The sequence below is a fragment of the Balaenoptera borealis genome (assembly GCF_965194805.1).
Source record: "Balaenoptera borealis genome assembly, contig: HAP1_SCAFFOLD_978, whole genome shotgun sequence".
Lineage (NCBI taxonomy): Eukaryota > Metazoa > Chordata > Mammalia > Artiodactyla > Balaenopteridae > Balaenoptera > Balaenoptera borealis.
Genome location: NW_028123231.1, coordinates 89,256 through 102,205, shown reverse-complemented (window position 1 = coordinate 102,205; position 12,950 = coordinate 89,256). Strand labels below are relative to the sequence as shown.

Here is a 12,950-nt window from a genome sequence, read left to right as displayed (position 1 = left end):
ACGGACGAGAGGCCGGCAGGAAACTGACACCCCCTCACTGGAGAGCCTGCCCGGTCGGGGTGCGGGGCACCATCCCCGTCTGAACTCACCCCACAGCTCAGCCGTCTCCCAGTGACCCAGACGCGTCCCCACGGCCCCAGGGCTGATCCCCGACCAAGGTCAGAACTCCCCCCAGTGTGACGGCCCCCATGCCACTCCTGTGGTGGAAGGGACGGCAGGCAGAGACCAGGAGTAGAGTCTTTTTTATTAATGGCTGCGTTTTCAAAGAACCGTTTTGTTACCAGGAAAGCTCCCCAGGAAGGGATTGCATTAGTGCAACAAGGGGGAGCCTTGATGCCAGGCTTTCCAGACACTTCCAGGTGGAGACTTTTGGCCTAGGCCGGCCGCCGGGGACTCGGGGGCTGGGAGGACACACGGCCCCTCCCCCGCCCCGACGGGGCGCTAAGGCACCCGGCCCGCCCGGGGGGGCAAAACCCCGTGCCGTCAGCAGGCCGGCGGCTTGCAGCCCTCAACCTGCAGCCCTTTGCTCAGGAGGAAGGCGTCCTGCATGGGGTCACAACCCAGGAAGAGCTTCACCATGCCCTTGGCATCCTCGGAGCCCCCTGGCCTCAGAATGCAGCTTCTGTAGTCCATGGCAACCTGAGGAGAGGGGGCGGGGCTGCAGGAGGGTGGAGCACCCCCTTCACAGAGGGTGTGGGTGTGGCCACCTCTGCTGTGACTCAACAAAGGGCAGGGGAGCAGGGGGTTCTGGGCAGGGCCCTCAGAGCCTGGCAGGCCCAGGCGGGCGGCACAAGCATCTAGGCCCAGGCCAAGGACCTCCGTGTTGGTCTGCACGGCAGGCCGGCCTCTCACCTTGCCACTCAGGACGCCCTCCTGCTTGAAACGAGTGTGTGGACCGTGTCCGCGGAGTACACCTCGCTGCACAGGTAGCCATAGGACTGGGCGTCGTAGCTTCCTGCCAGGTGGCCGAAAGTCGCAGGCAGGTGGGTCCCTGGGACACACGCGGAGAGGCTCCTGCCCGGCCCCCTGGCCGCTCCGTGCCCCTTCCCCAGAGCCCAGAGCTTGGGGCCTCAAAGCAGCCCTGTCTGAGTCCCCTGCCACTAGAGGGAGTATTGGCCCAACACTTCTAGAAAACGGGGACCTTGCTGGCAACTCAGTGGAGGGACACAATTCAATCTTTGCCGACTTTCTGCTGAAGCTCACGAGGGTTCACCCCTAAGCCTCTTACAGGGACAGCTGCCTGAGGCTCCGAGGGATGAGTCAGGGCTCGCCCTCCAGCACGGGGAGAGCGCGGGTTAAAGCGCTCACGAGGGAGTGAACTGCGTCTCCGCACCGACACGCACGGGCAAACCTCGTCGACGCGTTCCGTCCGGGGTATGAAGCCCTCTCCTGCCTCTTCCAGGCTCTCCAGAAAGCACGTGCAGATAGGCCCAGCCCACCCTCGGACTCCGCGCGCCACAGCTGGAGGGACCAGCCCAGGAACCCAGGCAGGAAGAGGCCAGAGGTCAGCGGGCCTCGACCAGAGCCCGTCAGTCGGTCCCCCTTCACACACCACCAGAGGATCCTCTTGAACTGGGCAGTAGCCGCCAACCGACCGCTAAGGTGGGCCCGGCGTGTGCTTGGCTACCTGGCGTGGCTGGGACCCTGAGGATCTCCTGGCAGAGGCGGGCATTGTCCTAGGCCGGGTCCGAGGGCGTCTGCATGTGCAGGGCCTGGTCCACCTTGGCCAGGACGATCTGGCGCAGGTTGAAGAGGCCTGGAGGGCGGGAGGAAGGAGACGGGGGCGCTGGCACTGTGTCCAGGCCGTGCTTTCCAGCCGGGCGGTCCGGGAGCCCCTTTCCTTTCCCTCGGCCCGGCCGCACGGGGGTTGGCCAGCCGGGACTTGATGAGCTTGTCCAGCAGCTCCTGGGGGACGGCGCTGCCCGTGCCCCGCCGAGACTGGCAGCAGCGCCAGGGCTTCACAGGGCGTGGCGCTCCCGGCCCCAGAGCCTACCCTCTGGTTCTCATCCCCGGCTGTCACCAGAGTCGCAGGCAATGTGCCCTTCTTTTCGTTTGTCTTTTTTCCGGCCCGCAGCCACGCAAAGCTGTGAAGCCCTGCCACTCGCTGCCACGTGGATGCACCCTGAGAACACGATGCTCAGCGAGAGAAGTCAGACACAGAAGGACACACAGGGTGTGACCCCACTGAGGGGAAACGTCCAGAACAGGTAGATCCACAGAGTCAGAGTGGGTTCCTGGTTGTCAGGGACAGGGGAGGGGAGGGAATGATAACTAAGGGCGTGAGGGACCTTTTTGGGGTGAGGGAAATGTTCCAGAACAGGGCAGTAGTGACGGCTGCACAGCTCAGTAAAGTGTCCCCACGCGCTCCGGTTGCAGTCTGTGAGAGCATCGCTCTCAGGACGAAGGGCTGACTGCAGGAAGACTGAACGAGCACTGGGTCCTGGGCCCAGACGCTCAGCTGGGGACCCCCCCATTGGGAAGTCACTGGGACTTGCTGAGCCTCCACCGAGACTGGCAGCAGCCCCAGGGCCTCACAGGGCGTGGTGCTCCCGGCCCCAGAGCCTAACCTCTGGTTCTCATCACTGCCTGTCACCAGCCTTGCATGCAACGTTCCTTTCTTCTATTTTGTCTTTTTTAAAGGCAACTCTTGAATACCTGTATTTAACATGCAGGGAACCAGTCCTGACTCCTTGATCTGGGACTTCCAGCCTCCAGAGTCTCGAGGACATCCACTTCCGTTGTTTACGCGCCCAGTGCATGGGGTTTGATGATGGAAACTGACACCGAGAGCGTCTCCTCGTGCGGGGTGACATCAGCGGAAGAATCCCGTGGCGAGGGCCTGCCTGAGGACCACGGGAGAGCCCGGGCCCTCCCCGCCCCCTGCCTTCAGCCCCTCGCCCGCACCCTCCTGGGAGCGGAGCTGGTGCATCGCTTGCCAGAACTCATGGAAGTAGGTCTCCAGCTCATCATGCTGCAACAGGGAGGGCGGGTTGGGCGTAGGCTTGGTGAAGTTGGCCACCATGGCCGCGATGGCAATCTGGCGCCTCCCGTCCTGCTGCAGGCAGCCCGGCTGCAGGCCAAAGCAGGCCATGTGCCCGGACTTCCCTTCCCTGGGGAGGGACGCGGGTGAGGCCCTGCTACCACAGAGGAGCCCCAGCCCACGGCCGACAGGTTCCCCCACGCATGCACCGAGGGTAGAGGTCCAGGTAGAACTTGCTGATGGATGACCTTGCCCGAGGCCGCATCCCGGACCGTGTAGAGCCTCACATCTTCATCTTCGTGACGCATGTTGGCGCCTTCCTCCAGGTCGAAGGTCAGCCCCAGCAGCTCCTGGGAGATGCCCAGCCGCCCGCGCGTGACCACCTGCATGGGGAAGGACTCATTGAGCAGGTACTGGTCCACGTGGTAGCGCGTCTCCTCCCCCTGGTTCATGTAGTAGCGCAGGTCCTAGACGTTGATGGGCCCATCAAAGTGCAGGCCCCGCCTCTGGCACTCAGCCTTCTTTAGCTCCAGGATCAGGGCCGCTCCTGCTCCCCGAGGGGCTTCAGCTTCTGGGCCAGCTCATCTGCGGGCGGAGGGGAGAGGCTCAGCTATGTCCCTGTGGCAGCCGCCCAGCCGCCCCCCACCCCACGCCCCTCGAGGCAGAATGAAGGGTTGGGGAAGGCGACCCCCAAGGGCTGACACAGTGGGGTCTCAGGCAGCACCACGTCCAGTCAAGGTCCACCTGACCCCCGTCCCCACTGGGACTCGGGGAGGCGGGGTTACCTAGGAAAGTGGCCACCACCTGGCTGGTCTTGTCCATGTTCATCTCCAGCACAGAGTCGGCACGCGTGCTGAATCCCAGCAGGCGGGACTTCTGAGCCTGCAGCCTTACCAGCTCCCCGAGGATCGCGCAGTTCTCCTGGAACCCAGAGACAGCCAGCGCTGGGGACCGTGGGCCACGCCCTCCCCACAGGCCCCGGGCCAGGTCTCTGTGGGTGGGAGGGCTCTCAGGCCACTGGCAGGCACAGCCAAACACCCTCCCTCCTCCTCCTGGCCTGGATTTCTAGACACTTTGGTGCTGTCCTAACATGTGGTCTTTATGAACACAGGTCCTTTTGGAACCAGAAACGGCATGAACCATGATGAGCTCTAAGGCCAAGGGCAGGAAGAAATGTGACCAGGCTCTCCAGGAGCCACCCAGGGGCCTCCCCGGGCTCAACAATACAAACTTGGCTGCCGTGCAGACAGCAGCTCATCCCCACGGCGCCCGAACACCCAGCCCCTGGACGGCGAGAGACCTGTTGCTGCAGGTGGCCCGTGGTTGGCTGGTGAGGCCTGGCCCCAGGCGTACGCCACCTTCTCTGGGGCCACCTCTCTGGGTCTGCGGTGGGGTTCTCCTGGGAGCCCCCAGTCACCACAGGACCAATGTGGCCTGTCTGCAGCCCAAGAAGGTGGGGACACAGGTCTGTCCCCCGTGGACATCACCCGCGAGGCCGAGCAAGCACCAGTGGTGTCTGCGGGGAAGATGAAGGGCTCATGCACAGCCCCCATCTACTGAAGATGCTAAACGGGAGAAGCACAGACTGCAGCCACATGCGGTATGGACCAAACGCAAGTGTCCTTGCAGGAACCGATGTCTGAATGTCGAGGCTGTTCCCGGGCCACAGTGAGAAGGCCCAGGCCCCACGCAAGGCACAGAGAGGGGATGGGGGGAACATCTGCGAATCTGAGCTCATCGGGCATCACCCCAGAAGGAGAGGGAGAGAGCCAGAAGGAGATACGGAGGGAGAGGGAGAGAGAGGGAGGTACAGACGTCTCTCCTTTCCCTGGGGGTTCTCTAGTGCAGCCAAGCCTGAAAACCACTGCATTTCGGGAGATGGGTCCTCGTGGAAAAGTTAAATAGTAGCTCATGGCATTATCGACACATATTAAAATGGCCCCAAATCTTGGGGAGTCAGGGAGGGGAGCTGGTGGCTGCCTCGTAAAGGAGGAGAGATTGGGCGTCAGAGGAGGTGCCTGCCTCCACCACCTCCGCCGCCGCTGCCCCCCCCCCCCAGGGCCCCGCAGACTTCATCTCCCAGCTGTGGTCCTGGGCTGGAAGGCAGCGGGGAGGTCAGGCCGTCCCAAGCATCAACGTTGACTTCAGGGCTGATCTGAAAGGCGCCTGGTGTTTGTTGAAGCAGAAAAAAGAGAAAGCAGTGGGCAGAGGATGGGAGGGGGAGGGAGCCCCCATCAGCCCTTCTCCCTGTCTCCCTCTCTGTCTCCCTCCCTCCCTCCCTCCCTCTACCTCCCTGCCTCTCACTCTCCCTCCATCTCTCCCTCTGCCTCTCTCCCTCCCTCTCTCCCTCCCTCTCTCCCTGTCCATCTTGCCCTGTCCTGTCCCTCTCTCCCTCCCTCCATCCCTGTCTCTCTTTCCCTGTCCCTCTCTCCCTCTCCCTCTATCCGTCCCCCCTCCCTTTCCCCGTTTCCATCTCCCTCTCTGCCTCCCTCTTTCCCTGTCCCTATTTCCCTGCTCTGCTCTCCCTCTCCCTCTCCCTCTCTCCCTGTCCCCCTTTCCCTGTTTCCCTGTTCCGCTCTTCCTATACCTCTTTCCCTCTCCCTCTCTCCCTCTCGTGCTCCCTCTCCCTCTCCCTCTCCCTCCACCTCCTTCCCTCTCCAGAGAGGGAAGGAGGTGGAGGGAGAGGGACAGGGAGCAGGAGAGGGAGGGGGGAGAGGGAGAGAGGGATAGAGGGAGGGAGAGGGACAGGGAGCAGGAGAGGGAGGGGGAAGAGGGAGAGAGTGATAGAGGGAGGGAGGGAAAGACAAAGACATCTCTCCCTCCCTCCCTCTATCCCTCTCTCCCTCCCTCTCTCCCTCCCTCTCTCCCTCTTCCTCGCTCCCTCTCCTCCCTCTCCCTCCGTCTCTCCATCTCCCTCACTCCCTCCCAGAGACAGAGAGACGAAGAGGCAGAGACAAGGGAGAGGGAGAGAGGGAGAGGGAGAGAGAGGGGGAGAGAGGGAGAGACGGAGAGAGGGAGAGAGAGAGAGGTCTCTTCCTCCCTTTCCCTCTCTCCTCCTTCTCTCCCTCTCTCCCACTCTCCCTCTTCCCTCTCCCTCCCTCCCCCCTCCCTCTCTCCCTCTCCCCCTCTCCCTCGTCTCTCCCTCTCCCTCCATCTCTCCCTCTCTGGGAGGGAGTGAGGGAGAGGGAGAGACAGAGGGAGGGAGGGGGTGAGACAGAGGGAGGGAGAGGGAGAGAGGAAGAGAAAGGGCGAGGGAGGGAGAGGGAAGGAGGACGAGACGTCTCTCCCTCTCCGTCTCCCTCCCCCTCCCTCTCTCCCTCTCCCTCCCTTCCTCTCCCTCTCCCTCCCTTCCTCTCCCTCTCCCTCTCCCTCTCCTAGAGGGAGGGAGGGAGAGGGAGAGACAGAGGGAGAGGAGAGGGGGAGTCGGAGAAGGAGGTAGGGAGAGGGAGAAGGCGAGAGGGTGCCTGCTTCCCTCTCTGTCTCCCTCCCTCCCTCCCTCCCTCTCCGTGTCCCTGTCTCCCCCCTCTCCCTCTCCCTCTGTCTCTCCCTCTCTGGGAGGGAGAGAGGGAGAGGGAGAAGGAGGGAAAGTGATGGAGGGAGGGAGAGGGAGAGAGGGTGAGGGAGAGAGGGAGAGAAGGAGGAGAGAGGGAGAGGGAGGGAGGAAGAGAGCTCTCCCTCTCTCCCCCCTCTCTCTCCCCCTCCCTCTCTCCCTCTCCCCCTCTCCCTTGCCTTTGCCTCTCCCTCCGTCTCTCCCTCTCTGAGAGGGAGTGAGGGAGACGGAGAGATGGAGGGAGAGGGAAAGGGAGGAGAGGGAGGGAGGGAGGGAGAGACGTTTCCTCCCTCCCTTTCCTCCCTCTTCTCCCTCTCCCTCTCCCTCTCCGTCTAACTCTCCCGCTCCCTCCATCTCTCCATCTCCCTCACTCCCTCCCAGAGGGAGAGGGGAGGGAGAGAAGGAGAGGGAAAGAGGAGAGGGAAGAGGGAGAGGAAAGAGGCAGAGGAAAGAAGCAGAGGGAAGAGGCAGAGAGGGAAGAGGGAGAGAGGGAGAGGGAGAGAGAGGGGGAGAGAGGGAGAGACGGAGAGAGGGAGAAAGAGAGAGGTCTCTTCCTCCCTTTCCCTCTCTCCTCCTTCTCTCCCTCTCTCCCACTCTCCCTCTTCCCTCTCCCTCTCTCCCCCCTCCCTCTCTCCCTCTCCCCCTCTCCCTCGTCTCTCCCTCTCCCTCCATCTCTCCCTCTCTGGGAGGGAGTGAGGGAGAGGGAGAGAGAGAGGGAGGGAGAGGGTGAGACAGAGGGAGGGAGAGGGAGAGAGGAAGGGAAAGGGCGAGGGAGGGAGAGGGAAGGAGGGCGAGACGTCTCTCCCTCTCCGTCTCCCTCCCCCTTCCTCTCTCCCTCTCCCTCCCTTCCTCTCCCTCTCCCTCTCCTAGAGGGAGGGAGGGAGAGGGAGAGACAGAGGGAGAGGAGAGGGGGAGTCGGAGAAGGAGGTAGGGAGAGGGAGAAAGCGAGAGGGTGCCTGCTTCCCTCTCTGTCTCCCTCCCTCCCTCCCTCCCTCTCCGTGTCCCTGTCTCCCCCCTCTCCCTCTCCCTCTGTCTCTCCCTCTCTGGGAGGGAGAGAGGGAGAGGGAGAAGGAGGGAAAGTGATGGAGGGAGGGAGAGGGAGAGAGGGTGAGGGAGAGAGGGAGAGAAGGAGGAGAGAGGGAGAGGGAGGGAGGAAGAGAGCTCTCCCTCTCTCCCCCCTCTCTCTCCCCCTCCCTCTCTCCCTCTCCCCCTCTCCCTTGTCTTTGCCTCTCCCTCCGTCTCTCCCTCTCTGAGAGGGAGTGAGGGAGACGGAGAGACGGAGGGAGAGGGAGAGGGAGGAGAGGGAGGGAGGGAGGGAGAGACGTTTCCTCCCTCCCTTTCCTCCCTCTTCTCCCTCTCCCTCTCCATCTAACTCTCCCGCTCCCTCCATCTCTCCATCTCCCTCACTCCCTCCCAGAGGGAGAGGGGAGGGAGAGAAGGAGAGGGAAAGAGGAGAGGGAAGAGGGAGAGGAAAGAGGCAGAGGGAAGAGGCAGAGAGGGAAGAGGGAGAGAGGGAGAGGGAGAGAGAGGGGGAGAGAGGGAGAGACGGAGAGAGGGAGAAAGAGAGAGGTCTCTTCCTCCCTTTCCCTCTCTCCTCCTTCTCTCCCTCTCTCCCACTCTCCCTCTCCCCCCTCCCTCTCTCCCCCTCCCTCTCTCCCTCTCCCCCTCTCCCTTGTCTTTGCCTCTCCCTCCGTCTCTCCCTCTCTGAGAGGGAGTGAGGGAGACGGAGAGACGGAGGGAGAGGGAAAGAGAGGAGAGGGAGGGAGGCAGAGGGAGGGAGGGAGGGAGAGACGTCTCCTCCCTCCCTCTCCTCCCTCTTCTCCCTCTCCCTCTCCCTCTCCCTCCAACTCTCCCGCTCCCTCCATCTCTCCATCTCCCTCACTCCCTCCCAGAGGGAGAGACGGAGGGAGAGGCAGAGACAGGGGAGAGGGAGAGAGGAAGAGGGAGAGAGAGGGGGGAGAGAGGGAGAGGGAGAGAGGGGGAGGGAGAGAAGGAGAGGGAAAGAGGAGAGGGAAGAGGGAGAGGAAAGAGGCAGAGGAAAGAGGCAGAGGGAAGAGGGAGAGGAAGAGGGAAGAGGGAGAGAGGAGAGAGGGAGATAGGGAGAGGAAAGAGAGAGGGAGAGGGAGGGAGAGGGAGAGAGGGAGGGAGAGAGGAAGCGACAGAGGGAGAGACAGAGAGGGAGTGGGAAAGAGGTAGAGGGAGAGCGGAACAGGGAAAGAGGTACAGGGAGAGAGGGAGGCAGAGAGGGAGGAGAGGAAGCAGGGAGAAAAGAGAGAAAGAACACACCGTCTACATTTCTGTCAAATGACACCGGGGATCCTTACACAACCAGGAGAAAGTAACACAGGGAGGCTCTTTCTCAGCTGGAACTGGAACTGCAGACGGGGCCAAACACCACCAGGCTGGCCACACGTGTCCAGCCGCCGCTCCAGCCCCGTCAGCCGTGAGTCCGGTCACCAGGGCTCTGAGTGTCTGCTCCAGGGAGCTGGGGTTCACCCTCTCACCCGGGAGGCCGGGCCAAGAGAGCAGGGCCCCGGGCTGGACACATAGGGGAAAACGCATCCCCACAGGACAGCTTGTGCGAGCAGATTCAGCTACCAGATTCTAGAGGCCCGGGAGCACCCTGTGGCCCGTGAAACCCAGGAGCCACGAGGGTCTTGCAACGTGATTCCTGTCCGTTGGACTGTAAAGTTTGTGTAGGGAATCTTGGAAACAGTGGTAACAAGGCTGAATTGGAATGAGCTTTAGGCTATTATGGACCACTCTGAAGTGTGTGGGGTGCTAAAAACCCTCCCGGCTTCGCTCTCGTTGAATGTGAAGATCCCCGAGATGCAGCCGATGCTGTCCGAGAACTAGATGGGAGAACACTATGTGGCTGCCGAGTAAGAGTGGACCTGTCGAATGGGGAAAAGAGAAGTCGAAATCGTGACCGCCTCCTTCTTGGGGTCGTCGCCCTCGAGATGATTATGGGAGGAGGAGTCCTCCACCTCCCGCACATCTCCAAGATGGAGAGCCTTCTCCGTCAGCCAGAGCAGGTCCCTTTCTAGATATAGGAGAAGAGAGAGATCCCTGTCCCAAGAGAGAAATCACAAGCCGTCCTGATCTTTCTCTAGGTCTCCTAGCCGATCTAGGTCAGATGAAAGGAAATAGAAGACCACTTTGCAAGAGGAGTGGTGTACAGGCAATAACTTCATTTGGCAGGAGTATGTACAGAAAATTCAAGTTTTGTTTGAGACTTCCGAAGCTTGGTGCACTTTTTAAATGTTTTAGTTGTTCACATTTGTTTGTCTCTTGGGACAGTGACACATAAAGGTGTCATTCTCTATGGTTTGAAATGGGTCCTGGGAGGCATGTAATATGAAGAATTGTTACCTTACAATGTTCCCTTAAGCAAAATTGAACTTGCTTTGAATTTTTGGTCTTGCCTAGACTGATAATAAAACTCTAACTCCTGCCCACCTAAAGTGTGATGTTTACTATTATGGAAACAACACTGGCAAACATTGAAAAGACTTTCTGTAGCTGGGATATGGTATGCAGCTGTAGTTAAGCAAGCAGTCTTTAAAAGGTGCTGTGAACCCAAGCCAGCAGGTAAAAATGAAAGCCGCACCCTTACCCTAGATTAGAGGTTTAAAAATTCCACTAGTCTTCACACCGGACAAGAGATTGTCCAGGGAGTTTAAAATCTAAGAAGTTTCAAGGAAGTTAGTTTACCTTTGAGTTAGGTCATACGTCCCCTCTGTGATTGCTGTACATGAATACATAGCTCTTTGTAATATTTTTTGGAAATTTGAGATTATCAAGATACCAATGTCCTGCCAGATTAAGAGTATATTGTAGAGCTGAACTTTGAGTTACTGTGCAATTTTTTTTTTTCATGCTGTCATTTGTAATATGTTTTGTGAGAATCCTTGGGATTAACGTTTTGGTTGCAAAAGAAAAAAAGAAAAGAATCCGCCTGCCAATGCAGGGGACACAGGTTCAAGCCCTGGTCCGGGAAGATCCCAGGTGCCGCAGATCAACTAAGCCCGTGGGCCACAACTACTGAGCCTGCACTCTAGATCCTGGGAGCCAGAACTACTGAGCCCCCGTGCCACAACTACAGAAGCCCACACGCAACGAAGACCCAACGCAGCAAGAAAAAAAAGACGATACTGGCCAGGTGATCAAGGGTAAAATCGTTTGTCATAAGTCCCGTTGATGGTGTGTATCCTTGATGTGACCTGAGGAGAATGGCATTTTTATCTCTGTCTGGGTCTTCCGCCCCAAACCCCATAACTCCAGACCAACCATAAGAAAACATCAGAAAACAAACAGACTAACAAATTGAGGGACAAAACACCTGACCAGTCCTCCTCAAAACTTTCAAGGTATCAAAACCCAGCGACGTCTGAGAAATGTCACAGCCCAGAGGAGACTGGGACAGAAAAAGGATGTTAGGGGAACACTAGGGAAATTCTAATAAAGTGTGGACTTTAGTTAATAACAATGTATCCATCTTGGTTCCTTAGTTGGATAAACATGTCACACTAAGGTACTAATGAGTTGGAAATAGGGGTACTGGGTCAGGGTCCACGGCACTCTGTACACTCTGTACAGATCTTTGCAACTTTTTTGTAACTCTAAGCTCTTGTAAAATTAAGCGAGTACTGAACAGAGCTAAGAATGTTATTTCCCTGATTTGAACATGCCTGAGTTTCTTTTCATGGTCACATTTTTGCTATTTGGATGTGTCTTGGAATCAGTAGCAAAGGAGAGTTGCCAGCCCCTGGGAAGATGTGGGTGGTTCGCAGGTGGCTTGCTCTGGAGCTGAAGACCACGGTGGGAAGTCTGCAGCCTCGGGCTGCACTTAGAAACATGGGAGGGGATGGGCCAGCTCAGTTAGGGATGGAACCTATAAATAAAACTTTTTTCTTTTCCGTTATGGCTTATCACAGGATACTGAATATAGTTCCCTGTGCTAGACAGTAGGACGTTGTAGTTTATCCATCCTATATTTAATAGTTTGCATCTGCTAACCCCAAACTCCCAATCCAACCCTCCCTCACTGTTTCTCCCCCTTGGCAACCACAAGTCTGTTCTCTATGTCTGTGAGTCTGTTTTTGTTTTGTAGACGCGTTCATTTGTGTCGTATTTTAGATTTCACATATAAGTGAGATCATATGATATTTGTCTTTCTCTTCTGACTTACTTCACTTAGTATGATAATCTCTAGGTCCATCCACGTTGCTGCAAATAGCATTATTTCATTCTTTTTATGGCTGAATAATATTCCATTGTATATATGTACCACATCTTCTTTATCCATTCATCCATCAGTGGACATTTAGGTAGCTTCCATGTCTTGGCTACTGTAAATAGTGCTGCAATGAACGTTGGGGTGCATGTATCTTTCTTTCTTTCTTCTTTCCTTCTTCCTTTCTTCCTTTCTTTCTTTCTCTCTCTCTCTTTCTCTTTCTTTCTTTCTTTCTTTCTCTCTATTTCTCTCTTTCTCTCTTTCTTTCTTTCTTTTTTCTTTCTTCTTTTATTGTCACACGGCATGTGAGATCTTAGTTCCCTGACCAGAGATGGAACCCACGCCCCCTGCACTGGAAGCATGGATTCTTAACCACTGGACCACCAGGGAAATGCCAGGGGTGTATGTATAGTTTTGAATTAGAGTTTTCTCCGGATCTATGCCCGGGAGTGGAATTGTGGGACCCTATGGCAGCTGTATCTGTTCCTGCACGCCTCACATCAACCACCTGCACTCCAATCCTTGCTCTCAACGTCATCTTCGGGGAACCCAACCTGCGACAGGGACCTTGACAAGAAGAAATGGCTCAGGGAAAAGCTACCTGCACGGGGAGGAGATAGAGACCATCGCCCCTGGGGTGCGGAGGGGAGAGTGGGTGCAGAGGTTTGTCATTTCACCCCCGATACTCATCTCAGCCCTCGTGGCTGCCCCACTCTAGGTCACCTCGGGATACAGAGGTGAGCCGGTTAGAGTCCCTGCCTGTGCAGGAATCGGGGCACCAGCGGGTCTGAATAATATTAGTGCAGGGTCTCCCCCGTGGCACTGGGGTTATTCGGGGCGGGTCATCCTCTGCTGAGGGCCCCTCCTGGGCACTGTGTGGGGTTTAGCAGCATCCCTGGCCTCACCCATTTGATTCCAGGGGCCCTCCCTCCCAGTTGTGACAACCACAGATTTTCCCCACACATCACGGAAGAACTGGGTGAGGCGGGGGCAGGATGGCTCTGGGCGAGGACAGCTGTGTTGAAGCAACCAGCCTGGCCCAGGGCAAGGTCTGCCCCAATCCCGTCAGCGCCTGCATTTAGAACTGCCCCTTTCCTCTCCCACCTCCCCTGCCCTGCAGTGGTCTCCGAGACATCATCCCCATGTAATAAATCACACCTTCTCAGTTTACTGTTTGCTGCCCT

At 58.1% G+C, this 12,950-nt stretch overlaps 1 pseudogene across 1 annotated transcript; it reads right to left on the bottom strand.

Annotated features, from left to right (window-relative positions):
- Positions 1 to 483: 483 nt before the first annotated feature.
- On the bottom strand, positions 484 to 3,907 carry LOC309621768 (thimet oligopeptidase-like; annotated as a pseudogene). Its single transcript has 7 exons — positions 3,766 to 3,907; positions 3,190 to 3,565; positions 2,915 to 3,110; positions 1,863 to 1,905; positions 1,628 to 1,756; positions 853 to 991; positions 484 to 639 (listed from the first exon to the last, which is right to left on the bottom strand). The product of its transcript is annotated as a thimet oligopeptidase-like (transcript).
- Between the last annotated feature and the right edge of the window lie 9,043 nt (positions 3,908 to 12,950).